Source organism: Hemitrygon akajei, chromosome 2, assembly GCF_048418815.1.
Source record: "Hemitrygon akajei chromosome 2, sHemAka1.3, whole genome shotgun sequence".
NCBI classification, from domain to species: domain Eukaryota; kingdom Metazoa; phylum Chordata; class Chondrichthyes; order Myliobatiformes; family Dasyatidae; genus Hemitrygon; species Hemitrygon akajei.
The window spans coordinates 161,240,777-161,253,845 of NC_133125.1; the positions used below are offsets into that span (position 1 = coordinate 161,240,777).

Sequence of the window (13,069 nt, forward strand, 5' to 3'; positions counted from 1 at the left end):
TTGTCCTGGTCCAGCTGCTTTGACCCTCGGGCTGGAAAGTGAACTAGCATCTCTGCTTCTTTGGAAATCTAAGAAAATTCAGCAGGTCCCACTGACACTGTCCACCATAGAAAGTGCCTTATCTGGATGCATCAGTTGTTATGGCAACATGGACAAAGCGCTGGAGGAACTCAGCAGGTCAGGCAGCATCCACAGAGGGAAATGAACAGAAATGAATGATATTTTGGACCGAGACCCTTCATCAGGACTGGAAAGGAAGCCGGGACAAAACTGCAAAAGATTTCAGAGAGCTGTGGACACAGCGCTGTCCATCACAAAAACCAGCCTCCCCTCCATTGCCTCAGGAAAGCAGCCAATAGAAGACAAAAAATATAGAATATGAAGGTAAGCTAGCTGGTAATATAAAAGACTTTTTTTCAGGCATATAAAGAAAAAGAGAGGTGAGAGTGGATATCGGCGTGGGGGAAAACGATGCCGGAGGGGTAATAATTGCGAAGAAGTAAATGTCAGATAAAAATGAGTAAGTACTTTGCACCATTCTTCACCATTACGCCAGAAATTCGAGTGTCAGTGGGCAGAAGTGAGTGTAGTTGCTATGACTAAAGACAAGGTCCTTGGGAAGCTGCAAGTTCTTAATTTAGGTAAGTCATCTGGATCAGATGGACTGCACCCCAGGGGTATGAAAGAGGTTGCTGAAGAGTTTGTGGGGGCATTAATAGTAATATTACAAGATTCACCGGATTTTGGAATGGGTCAGGAGGACTGGAAAATTGCAAATGTCACTCCACTATGTAAAAAGGCGGGGAGGCAAAAGAAAAGAAATTATGGGTCAGTTGGCCAGATTTCATTGGTTGGTAAGATGTTACAAACCATTATAAGGATAAGATTTTAGAGTACTTGGAAGCACACGATAAAATAGATGGAAGTCAACATGGTTTCCTTGTGGGAAATCTTGCCAACAAATCTTTGGGAAATCTTTGAGGAAATGCAAACAAGTTAAAGGGGAGTCAGTGATGTTGATTACTTGGATTTTCAGAGGGCCCTTGACAAGGTGCTGCCAAACAAGAGCCCATGGTGCTACAGGAAAGATGCTAGAAAGGGGCCTTTTCTGGTTGGCTGCTGGTGACCAGTGGTGTTCTGCAGCAGTCAATTTTCGGTCCCCTATGTTATGTCTTGTAGATTCCCAAAACATTAAATTAATTCAGACAGACAGACGGATATACTTTATTGATCCCGAGGGAAATTAGGTTTCGTTACAGTCGCACCAACCAAGAATAGTATAGAAGTATAGCAATATAAAACCATAAATAATTAAATAATAATAAGTAAATAATGCCAAGTGGAAGTTAGTCCAGGACCAGCCTATTGGTTCAGGGTGTCTGACACTCCGAGGGAGGAGTTGTAAAGTTTGATGGCCACAGGCAGGAATGACGTCCTATGATGCTCAGTGTAACATCTTGGTGGAATGAGTCTCTGGCTGAATGTACTCCTGTGCCTAACCAGTACATTATGGAGTGGATGGTAGTCATTGTCCAAGATGGCATGCAACTTGGACAGCATCCTCTTTTCAGACACCACCATCAGAGAGTCCAGTTCCACCCCCACAACATCACTGGCCTTACGAATGAGTTTGTTCATTCTGTTGGTCTCTGCTACCCTCAGCCTGCTGCCCCAGCACACAACAGAAAACGTGATAGCACTGGCCACCACAGACTCGTAGAACTTCCTCAGCATCATCCAGCAGATGTTAAAGGACCTCAGTCTCCTCAGGAAATAGAGATGTCTCTGCTCCTTCTTGTAGACAGCCTCAGTGTTCTTTGACCAGTCCAGTTTATTGTCAATTCGTATCCCCAGGTATTTGTAATCCTCCACCATGTCCATACTGACCCCTTGGATGGAAACAGGGGTCAGCGGTGCCTTAGCCCTCCTCAGGTCCACCACTAGCTCCTTAATCTTTTTCACATTAAGCTGCAGATGATTCTGCTCACACCATGTGACAAAGATTCCCACCGTAGCCCTGTACTCAGCCTCATCTCCCTTGCTGATGCATCCAACTATGGCCGAATCATCAGAAAACTTCTGAAGATGGCAAAACTCTGTGTTGTAGTTGAAGTCCGAGGTGTAATGGTGAAGAGAACGGGAGACGGAGCAGTCCTCTGTGGAGCCCCAGTGCTGCTGACCACTCTGTCTGACACACAGTGTTGCAAGCGCATGTACTGTGGTCTGCCAGTCAGGTAATCAATAATCCATGACACCAGGGAAGCATCCACCTGCATCACTGTCAGCTTCTCACCCAGCAGAGCAGGGCGGATGGTGTTGAACGCACTGGAGAAGTCAAAAAACATGATGCTCACAGTGCTCGCTGCATGTTTTCAAAAGAAAACATGAGAGATGAGAGTCTTAGAACATTTTCACCTTAAAAGTGGTGTGCACATATCACATGCCAAAGTCATGACAAATGCAATTCACTTATTTTTGCATATAAACCATAATGAATTATTTAAATGAAGAATGCTTATTCAAAAGTTATAAAAAGTATTCACACCCACTTGGAAGTGTTCATATTTTATTGTTCTACAACATTGAATCACAATGGATTTAATTTGACCTTTTTGACACTGATCAACAGAAAAAAAACTTTCATGTTAAAGTGAAAATAGATCTCTACAAACTGATCTAAATTAACTACAAATATAAAACAAATTAATTAATTGCTTAAGTATTCACCCCCTTTAATATGACGCACCAAATCATCACTGGTGCAGCCAATTGGTTTCAGAAGTCACATAATTAGTTAAACTGAGATCACCGTATGTAGTCAAGGTGTTTCAATCGATTGTCGTAGAAATACACCTGTATTTGGAAGCTCCCACTGCTGGTGAGTCAGTATTCTGGCCAAAACTATACCATAGAGTGTAAAGAACACTCCAAACCACTACATGAAAAGGTTATTGAAAAGCACAAATCAGGAGATGGATACGGGAGGTTTTCCAAGTCACTGAATATCCATTGGAGTACAGTTAAAACAGTCATCAAGAAATGGAAAAAAAGCTGTACATCTGCCCAGAGCAGGCCATACTCAAAACCTGCGTGACCGTGCAAGAATGGAGGGAGGCCACCAAGAGACCTATGACAACTCTGGAGGAGTTACAAGCTTCAGCGACTGAAATGGGAGAGACTTACATACAACAACTGTTCCCTGGGTGCTTCATCAGTCACAGCTTTATGGGAGAGTGGCAATGAGAAAGCCACTGTTTAAAAAACTCACATGAAATCTTAGCCAGAGTTTGTCGGAAGGCATGTGGGAGACTCTGAAGTCATTTGCAAGAAGGTTCTATGGCCTGATGAAACCAAAATTGAACTTTTTGACTATCAGACTAAATGCTATGTTTGGCACATAATCAAAAACACACCATCCCTACCATGAGGCAAGATGGTGGCTGCATTATGCTGAGGGGATGATTCACTCCAGCAGGCCCTGGAAGGCTTGTGAAGGTAGAGAGTAAAATCAATGCAGCAAAATACAGTGAAATCCTGGAGGAAAACCTGTTGCAGTCTGTAAGAGAACTATGACTTGGGGGAAGATTTATTTTCCAGGAAGACAATGACCCCAAGCATAAAAAAAAGATACACAGGCATGGCTTAAGAACAACAAAATTAATGTCCTGGTGTTGTCAGTCAGAGTCCAAACCACAATCCCATTGAGAATTTGTGACTGGACTTGAGAAAGACTGTTAGCTCATGATCCCCATGCAATCCAACAGAGATTGAGCAGTTTGTAAAGAAGAATGGGGAAAATTGCAGTGTCCAGATGTGCAAAGCTGATAGAGACCTATCCACACAGACTCAAGGCTGTAATTAATGCCTAAGGTGCATCTACTAAATACTGATTACAAGGGGACTGAATACATATACAAATAGTTATTTTGTGTTTTAAATTTGTAATGAATTTAGATCACTTTGTAGAGATCTGTTTTCACTTTGACACAAAAGGGTCTTTTTCTCTAGATCAGTATAAAAAAAACAAATTAAATCCACTGTGATTTAATGTTGTAAAACAATAAAACATGAAAACTTGCGGGGGGGGGGAAGAATACTTTTTATAGGCACTGTATATAAAATATTACTCATTTCTTAAATATGAAAAACACAACACCTTTCCCTGCCTAGCTATAAACAGCAACTCAATATAGAATGCATCTCAACTTATCTACATGTATACTACATGATACAACTACTATACATGTATTCACAGCATAGAAAACTTCACAGTGCCTTGAGAAAGTATTTAGCCCCCAACACTTTGTTCACATAAATGATATTACAACCAAGGATTTTGATCAATTTAACTCAGAATTTTTATTTGTGAATCACATGCTCCTTTTTTCCACAGCAAAGCCCCCCCCAAAAAAATAAGGAAAACTGTAAAGTATGAAAAATTAAAAATTCAAAAACTGAAATGTCAGCATTTCAGACAGTATTCATCCCCCTGTGCTCAGTATGTAGTTGAACCTTTTCTCGCAGCTATTTCAGCCAATAGTCTTTTTGGATAAGTCTCCATTAGCTTTGCACAATGTGATAGAGCAAGATTTGTCCATTTCTCCTTGCAGAATTGTACAACCTGTGCTAGTTTTGTTGGTGAGCAGTGGTGGACAGCATCTTGAGGACTTGCCAGAGTTTTTGATCAGGTTAAGGTCATGACTCTGACTGGGCTACTCAAGGACATCGATTTTCTTAATTTGAAGCCACTCCACAGTTGCTTTGGCAGTGAGCTTTGTGTTGTTCTCCTGCTGAAAGACAAACTTCCTTCCTAGTTTAAGCTTCCAGGCAGAGGCTGGCAGGTTTTTATCTAGGATCTCTCTGAATTTAGCAGCATTCATTTTCCCATCAATCCTGATCAGATTTCCAGTCCCTGCTACTGAAAAGCATTCCCATAGCATGATGCTACTTCCACCATACTTTATGGTACGGATGCATTACCTGGCTGATGGGCAGTATCAGATTTATGTCACACGTACCATTAGTGTTCAGGCCAAAAAGTTCCACTTTAGTCTCAGCAGACCAAAAGACCTGAAACTGCATCTTTACAGTATCTTCTAAGTGTCATTATGAAAATGTATACAGGCAAGGATATATATAATTTTTTTTAGCAGTACTTGTGGTGTAAATCTAATTCTGTGCACCAGCCAGGTAACACCATCCCTTCTGTAAAGTATGGCCCCATTGCTGTGGAGAATTTCTTACATTCCTCTATCACTCTGGGACTGCAAGAAGTGATTCAGACAGCCCTAGACACCTTCCTTCTCCTCCCTTTTCCTTCCAGTTTGTGTATCGTGATCTTGGGAACTTGCATTTAGTTTACTGGAGTATTCTCTTATAGATCCTTCTATTATTCACTTTATGATCTGATCTCTCCTCTTATTTTCCTCTTCCATCAGATCATCCGTCAAATGCTCTGATTTCATATCTCCATCGACTCCTTTCTTTTCGGCCTTCTATTCATCCAGCTGGGCTTTGATCTTTACATCTACCTTTACAAGCAGCTTTTTGTCACCCACTTGAAGTTTCATGCAATAACCTTACTGCTCGCAGAGTAGATTCTGGTTCTTTATACTCACAAAAGCTGAATCTCACAGCTTCCCTGAAGCTCCATGAACTCTCTTCCAGCATAAAACCAAGCCACGTTTCACAAGTAACTGCTTGATCAACACGAGAAATTTTCTCAGTAATGTTGCCGACAAAAACTGTTGTAGCCGTTGGACCATTGTTTTTGTCACTTTCACTGTCCTTTACCACTCTCAGAAGACTGGAATTGACTATATGCATCAACTTGAAAGTTCAATTGAAAAAAATTGTAAGCATGCCTCCATCTGGTTATGAGGGGATTTCAAACTGCCAGATGTTAATTAGAATTCCAATAGCTTGTTGCCTTGTGGAAGATACCCTGGTCAAGTAAGATGATGATTGAGATAGTATTTGATCATAATCTTCATCAAGTTGTTACTCAGCCTACAGGAGACCAGAGTCTACTTGATCTGTGTTTCACAAACAACCCAGCCTTTTGTTAGTAAAATAGAGGTCAGACCAAATGTGGGTGCCTCAATCAAACCAAAAATAGTCAAAAAACCAAAGCGTTCAGTTATGCCAAAGCCAACTACCAAAACATATCTATGGACCTCAGCACCCTCAGCTTTCAGCTTACTGATGACATCATTGTGAACTCTGATATTGGCAGCTAATGGACTAAGTTTATTAGCACAATGCAAAAATCTATGGATGGCAACATTCCTCACAAAATGAGCTTTTCCAAACCAAGCTTACTGTGGGTTAATTAGAGGAGTATTAGGAAGATGCAAAAGCAGTATAATCATGCCAGAAAGACAGGTGATTTTTCTACTTGGGATGAGTTTATACTCCTTCGGAGAAAGGTCGACAGGCAGATGAGAAAACTTCACTGTGATTATGTGCATGATATTGGTGTACAAGGGGATCAAAAGCTTTCTAACTAAACAGCATCAGAAGGTATTAATCGATGGGCAATCCTCATCCAGCTGTCCAGTGCTTTCAGGAGTACCACAGGGCACTGTCTTGGGCCCACTACATTTTTTTTAGCCTATATAAACAACCTTCCAACTTGTGTTACATCTGAAGTTAGACTGTTTGCTGATGACCTAATTCAGTACAGACCCATAAATTCTCCAAATGACTGCAATACCCTTTAACAAGACATTAACTTGCTGTGCAAGATGGAGTCCCCCTGGCAGATGAAATTTAACATCTCAAAGTGCTACATTATGAGTATGACCCACAAGCAAAACTTTTACCATTATCAGCCCTCCATGGGAAACGCTGCACTCCAGGAAGTAAAACATCACCCCTATTTGGGCATTGAACTGTCAGATAACCTTAGCTGGGCAAAATACATCAACCAAACCATTTCAAGTTCCAACAAAATCCTTGGCCTTCTATGGCGTAACTTTTGAAATTGCTCAAAAACCACAAAAGAAATTGCTTATAAAACTCTCGTCCATCCAGGACTTGAATACTGTAGTGCCATTTGGCATCCCTACCAAACCATTCACATCAATAACCTTGAAAAAGTCCAGAGAAGAGCTGCCAGGTTTGTAACCAGTGATTATAAAAAGACCAGTAATGATACAGATATGCTTCTTGACCTCAAATGGGATACCCTCCAAAGACGCCGCACAATAGCCAGGCTTACAACAGTTTACAAGGAAACTCATTCATTAACTCCATCCAACATTAGTCACCTTTTGTGTAACCAGAATAACAGACCAGCAACCCGACAAAACCAATCCCTGAACTACAAGACCATCCAGACCAACAAGAACTGCTACCGCTACTCACTGTACCCCAGGACCATTCCAGTTTGGAACTCCCTGCTGCCACACATTAAATCTGCCACTGATAGTAAAGCTTTCAAGTTGCTGCTCTTAAACACCGCAATTTAAATTACAACTGCATGCATGAGGGACTGCACGTTTATAGCCCAGCGGCGGCGGTTGGTGCAGTATGGACAAGACAAGAGAAAGTATACGAACTGTATAAAGTCTTAAGATTCGTCTTTTTGCAAGCAGCCACAAAGCAAATTGGGCAAACAAACTAAGAAAGCAAATAACTTTCAGATCTGAAATTTACCAAATATATTTACAGTATTACTCAAATATTACTGAAATATTAAATCCCTAACACTTTAGTCGGATTGCAGAATTGTTGGCCTTGTGGCCGTTTGCAGCTGGTACAAAGGTAGGTGGAAGGGCTCTGTTGGGAAGTGTAGGGTCATGCACCTTGGTAGAAGGAATAAAGCTGTAAATGGAGCACACACAGAAATCAGAGGGGCAAAGGGCCCGGGGAATCCTAGTGCAGAATTCCCTCATGTTTAACTTGCAGGTTGAGCTGGTAGTAAAGAAGGCAAATGCAATGTTAGCATTCATTTCAAGAGAACTAGACCACAAAAGTATAGATGTGATTCTGAGGCTTTATAAGGAATTGGTCAGATCATGTTTGAAACATTGAGAGCAGTTTTGGATGTGCTGGCATTGAGAGAGTCCATAGCAAGTTTACAAGAATGATCCTAGGAAAGAAAGGGTTAATGTAGGAGGATGGTTTTGTGGCTCATTGCGCCATTGGCATTTAGGGCAGCTCCTCAATCTCCTGCAGTGTTCACATCTTCCTTCACTGTGTCAGGAGCTTCCTCTCAGTTTTCTGTCAGTCATGCTTCTACCCTGCTCTGATCAGACTGTTGAACAGACCCCCTTAGTGATAAATGTAAGTGTGATCTCACAATCTACATCGCCTTGGCTCTTGTACTGCACTTTCTGACTGCGTGCATTTTCTTTTTTATTTATTTTTCTATTTACGTATGGAATAATTCATTTCTATAGTACACAGAAATAAATGTTTCCCTCTTTATCTCAGTACGTGTGAGTGTAATAAACCCATTACCAACTATTCTAGTGTAGCTATCCGAGACAGTAACCAGTTAGGTGTCCTGATGTCAACCTGTAATCATCTTCACAAACCACTCTCTCAAGCCTCTCCCTCCAGCTCCCAAATCACATTTACACCCTGGTGCTCTCCCTTCCTCTCAACCTCCCCACTATCCGTCCCTCTCACTCTATCACCCTCTGTTACCATCACGGTCACCCAATGAACTATATCAGGTTATAATATGGCCCATACTGAACAGCATCATGATAACTACAATTGGTTGGAGGTTTGCTGCCATCACTCTGTCTGACTTGCAGCTGAGTGACGGCAAAGTTCATCACCGGGTCGGGAACAATGACTGAAGATGAAAGTTGTGATCCATCTTCTCAGTGGCTTCAACAGGTAAGAAATATATTTCACTTGTTACATACAGTAACTAGATATCCAACAAGAACAGTATCGATTCAGACAGCAAATCATGAACACAAACTATAACATGTGTAGCAGGTTATAAAGATGTGACCGTGAGATTCCTAACACGGCCTGAGAGCTCAGGATTTCCTCTGCCCATCAGTGACATTCTGAGCTCATTAAATCAGTGTTCAGTCTGCAGTTAAAACAATCTACAACACTGAGCTAAATTAATTACTTGCTGTAGTCCCAAACCTTTGATTTCTTCATAGAGTGAAATAAAATATTGTTCAGTCTTTGTACTAGTTACACGATTTGTCTCATTTATTCCTGTAAATATTCTACAACCATCTCTTCGATGTGTGGCTAACATTTTGACAAGATAAAGACTGAGACGGTAAATTGGAGAGAGTTCTTGATCCAGAGCCAACATCAGTTTTGTCAGGGAGATACAGCACGGAAACAGGCCCTTCAACCCATCGAGTCTGTGCTATCTATCCACCACCCATTTAACACTAATCCTCTATTTCTTTAATTCTCTCCAAATTCCCATCAACTTGCCCAAGATCCCAGCCCTCAGCCACACAACGGGTGCAGTGTGCAGTTACTAGTTACCTTACCAACCACTCCCGACCCTCAGGATGTGGGAAGAAACCAGAGCACCCGGCAGAATCCCACGGTCACAGCACGAACATGCAAAATCCACACAGAGGAGACTAGGGGTCAGGATAGAAACTGGCTCACTGGAGCTGTGAGCCCACTGCATCACGGAGACACCAATTTAACAGAAGATGTCCTAACCGCATAAAGGGACTTGGCCCAAATAAGTTCACTCACCTCGTCACTGAACTGTTCACATCACTCAATTTCAAGGACTCTTCTCCTCATGATGCAGCACAAAAAGAACACAAAACAATAAAGAACATACGTTTGTTATGTATTGTGTCATATGACATGGGCGATCATGGTCTTTTCATTACCATGATTGTTCGAGGCACATTTTTCCCACAGAAGGGGTTCTGGGCAGTGTCTTTGCAAGACTAGTGACCCCAGCCATTATCAGTGCTCTTCAGATTGTGTGCCTGGGGCCAGTAGTCGCATAACCAGGACTTTTGATAGAACCATATAACAATTGCAGCATGGAAACAGGCCATCTCGGCCCTTCTAGTCCATGCCGAACGCTTACTCTCACCTAGTCCCACCAACCTGCGCTCAACCTATTACCCTCCATTTCTTTCCTGTCCATATACCTATCCAATATTTTCTTTGAAAGACAATATCGAACCTGCCTCTACCACTTATACTGGAAGCTTATTCCACACAGCTACCACTCTCTGAGTAAAGAAGCTCCCCCTCTTGTTACCCCTAAACTTTTGCCCCTTAACTCTCAACTCATGTCCTCTTGTTTGAATCTCCCCTACTCTCAAAGGAAAAAGTCAGAACAACAACTGAACCTCTTAATCATGAATGCTTGTTTTTTCTGCACTGAGTTACTGCTACATGATTGGCTGATTAGATTCTTGCATTAACGAAGTGTACTTAATGAAGTGGCCACTGAATGCATTTAGACAGAGTAAGATAGCCAGATAAAGACTGAGACAGAAAAATGGAGAGAGTGATTGATCAAAACAGGAAGAGAAGACCAGAGCCAAAAATAAATTAGAGTCAGGGAGAGATATAGCACAGAAACAGGCCCTTCATCCCATCGAGTCCATGCTGACCATCCAACACTAATCCTAGAATTATTTAATTCTCTCCACATTCTCAGCATCTCACAGATCCCACCCCTCAGCCACACACCAAATACAGTTTATGGTGACCAGTTGATCTATCTACCACCCCCTCCCCTCACGCAGGGATGTGGGAGGAAACCAGAGCACCCAGCCCAATCTCATGGTCACAGGAACAACGTGCAAACACCACATAGAGGAGGCTGGAGGTTAGTATCACAAATGGGTCACTGGAACAGTGAGGGCAGTGCACCTCTGGGTCACCCATTTCACAGAAAATGTCCTCAACAATAAAATAGTCGCAATGTGAAGTCTGAAACAAATAAGTTGGATGTGACTGACATGTCTTGATGAATTTACCCTGAGGTTTACATATTCTCTATTTTGCAAATGTTGTTGCAATGCTGTCAGCTTGGGGTGATGTACATGCATATGTGTGATATAAATACAGAATCCAATGTTCCCTCGGATAGGTGTCTGAGTGATGTAATAGTGACATACGGATATAATGCTGAGGCTTTGGGCAGGCAGCACTTGGAGTATCCATGAGGTTAGCAGTCTGGGCCCCTTATCTAAGAAAAGATGAACTGGCATTGAAAAGGATCCAGAAGAGGTTCAAAGATAATTAGTTCCCGAACCTGGTTGCGTGGGACATAAGGTTGCTGTACCACCTTCCTGATCGCAGCAACGAGAAGAGAGCATGGCCTGGATAGTGGGGGGTGGGGGGGGGGGGATCCTTGATGATAGATGTTGCTGTCTTGTGGCAGTGCTTGTTGTAGATGTGGTAAGTGTTGGAGAAGACTGTTACTGTGATGGAACGGGCTATATCCACTATTTTTTTTAGGCTTTTCTGCATTCATGTCCATCCCCAGTAAGCTTCCAATGCCTTGCTCAGAAAAACAGCCCCAGCCACTGCCATAAAAACACACCAAACACTATGTCTATTGTGCCTTGAGGAAGAGAGAAAAACTGTTCACCTAGTTTCAAATAGGTAACACTTTATTTTAATCACTAAACCCCTGTCTACATTCTTCAGTGAGGAAATATCATTTCCATACCCACTGTCAGTATATCTCAGGGTCTTCATGTTTAAATCTAGTTTTCTCTCACTCTTTTAAGCTACAGCAAGTGCAAACCCATGCTCCAATGACAGGTTTCCAGTGCAGGTTTCAGCTTAGCAAACCTTCCTTGAACAGCTTGTAGTGTATTTACACTTTTTCTTAAATAAGATGAAAACTGTACACAACTAATAGAGTAAATATATTATCTATTTGTTTTGTTTTTTCTGTATTTGCGCAGTATGTCATCTTTTGCACGTTGGGCATTTGTCTTTGAGTGTAACTTTTCATTGATTCCTTTATGTTCTTTGTGTCTAATCCAAATGCCTACAAGAAAATGAATCACAGGAAATCATGGAGGAAGCGATTCCTGTGGAAAGCAGAAAGTGAGAGGGTGATAAAGATGTGTTTAGTGGTAGGATCCCTTTGGAGATGGCAGAGGTTGCAGAGAACGATGTGTTGGATGCAGAGGCTCATGGGGTAGTAGGTGAGGACAAGAGCAACTTTATCACTGTTGAGTCGGTGAGAAGATGCAGTGAGTGTGAATGACGTTCAAATTGCTGCCTCTTGCTCCCCACCACCAAAACATGACCTCCTACATTATGAGCTTCTACTTCCCCAATAACATGGTGGAGGGAAATGTTAACAGGACCACAGATGGTGCAAATATAAAAAAAAGTTGGAACATTTAGCAGGGTGGGTGATATTTCTGAAAGAGAAACAGAATATTTCAGAGTGGAGAAATTTGGTCAGAACAGTGATGAAGTTAATGTTGAAGTTGTAGAGAAGGTGGGGAAGGGGTGGATAGGATAAAAGGAACACTGCTGATAGGGTGGGGTTGAGGTGATAAGCTTAATGTTGTACCTTATGCAATCAATGGAAGAAAATTGGAACTTTCAGCAATGTCCACATCCCAAAAAAATAGTAAAATCCTGTTCTGTCCAAGTGAACAGAGGGTTAATGTATGAAAAGTGTTTGATTGGTCTGGGCTTCAACTCACTGGTGCTTAGAAGAATGAGAAGGGAAAATCTCATTGAAAATTATTGAATATTGAAAGGGTGAGATAGAGTGGATTTGCAGAGGATGTCTCCTATTGTGGGAGAGCCCACTGCAGCTCCTCAAAGGAGACTACAAACTCCTGGAATTCAGGCTAGCCCTGTCCTGGGACGTGATTCAGTTTCTGAGGACTTGGAGAATGAGGTGATATTGATAGATGATGTGTCAGAACAGGGTGTACGGAATCTTGAGCTCATCCTGGACAGCATACCTTCTGGAACTGAGACTATAGCGCCTGTGACTGATGATACAGGGTCAGATGTTGGTGGTCCTCCTGTTGTAGTATCCCACAGGAGTAAAAGAGTAAATGCTGGACAGCACTCTAACCCACATCACGAACCAAGGTCAGTCCAAGATGTGCCC

At 42.0% G+C, this 13,069-nt stretch overlaps 1 protein-coding gene across 1 annotated transcript in view; it reads right to left on the reverse strand.

Annotated features, from left to right (window-relative positions):
• Nucleotides 1-10,737, reverse strand: part of LOC140717306 (HEPACAM family member 2-like) — a 50,173-nt gene extending 39,436 nt beyond the window's left edge. Inside the window, exon 1 of the mRNA XM_073030786.1 lies at nt 9,700-10,737. The gene's annotated coding sequence lies outside the window, so the exon portion shown is untranslated. The remainder of the gene's footprint in view (nt 1-9,699) is intronic.
• Nucleotides 10,738-13,069: the final 2,332 nt, after the last annotated feature.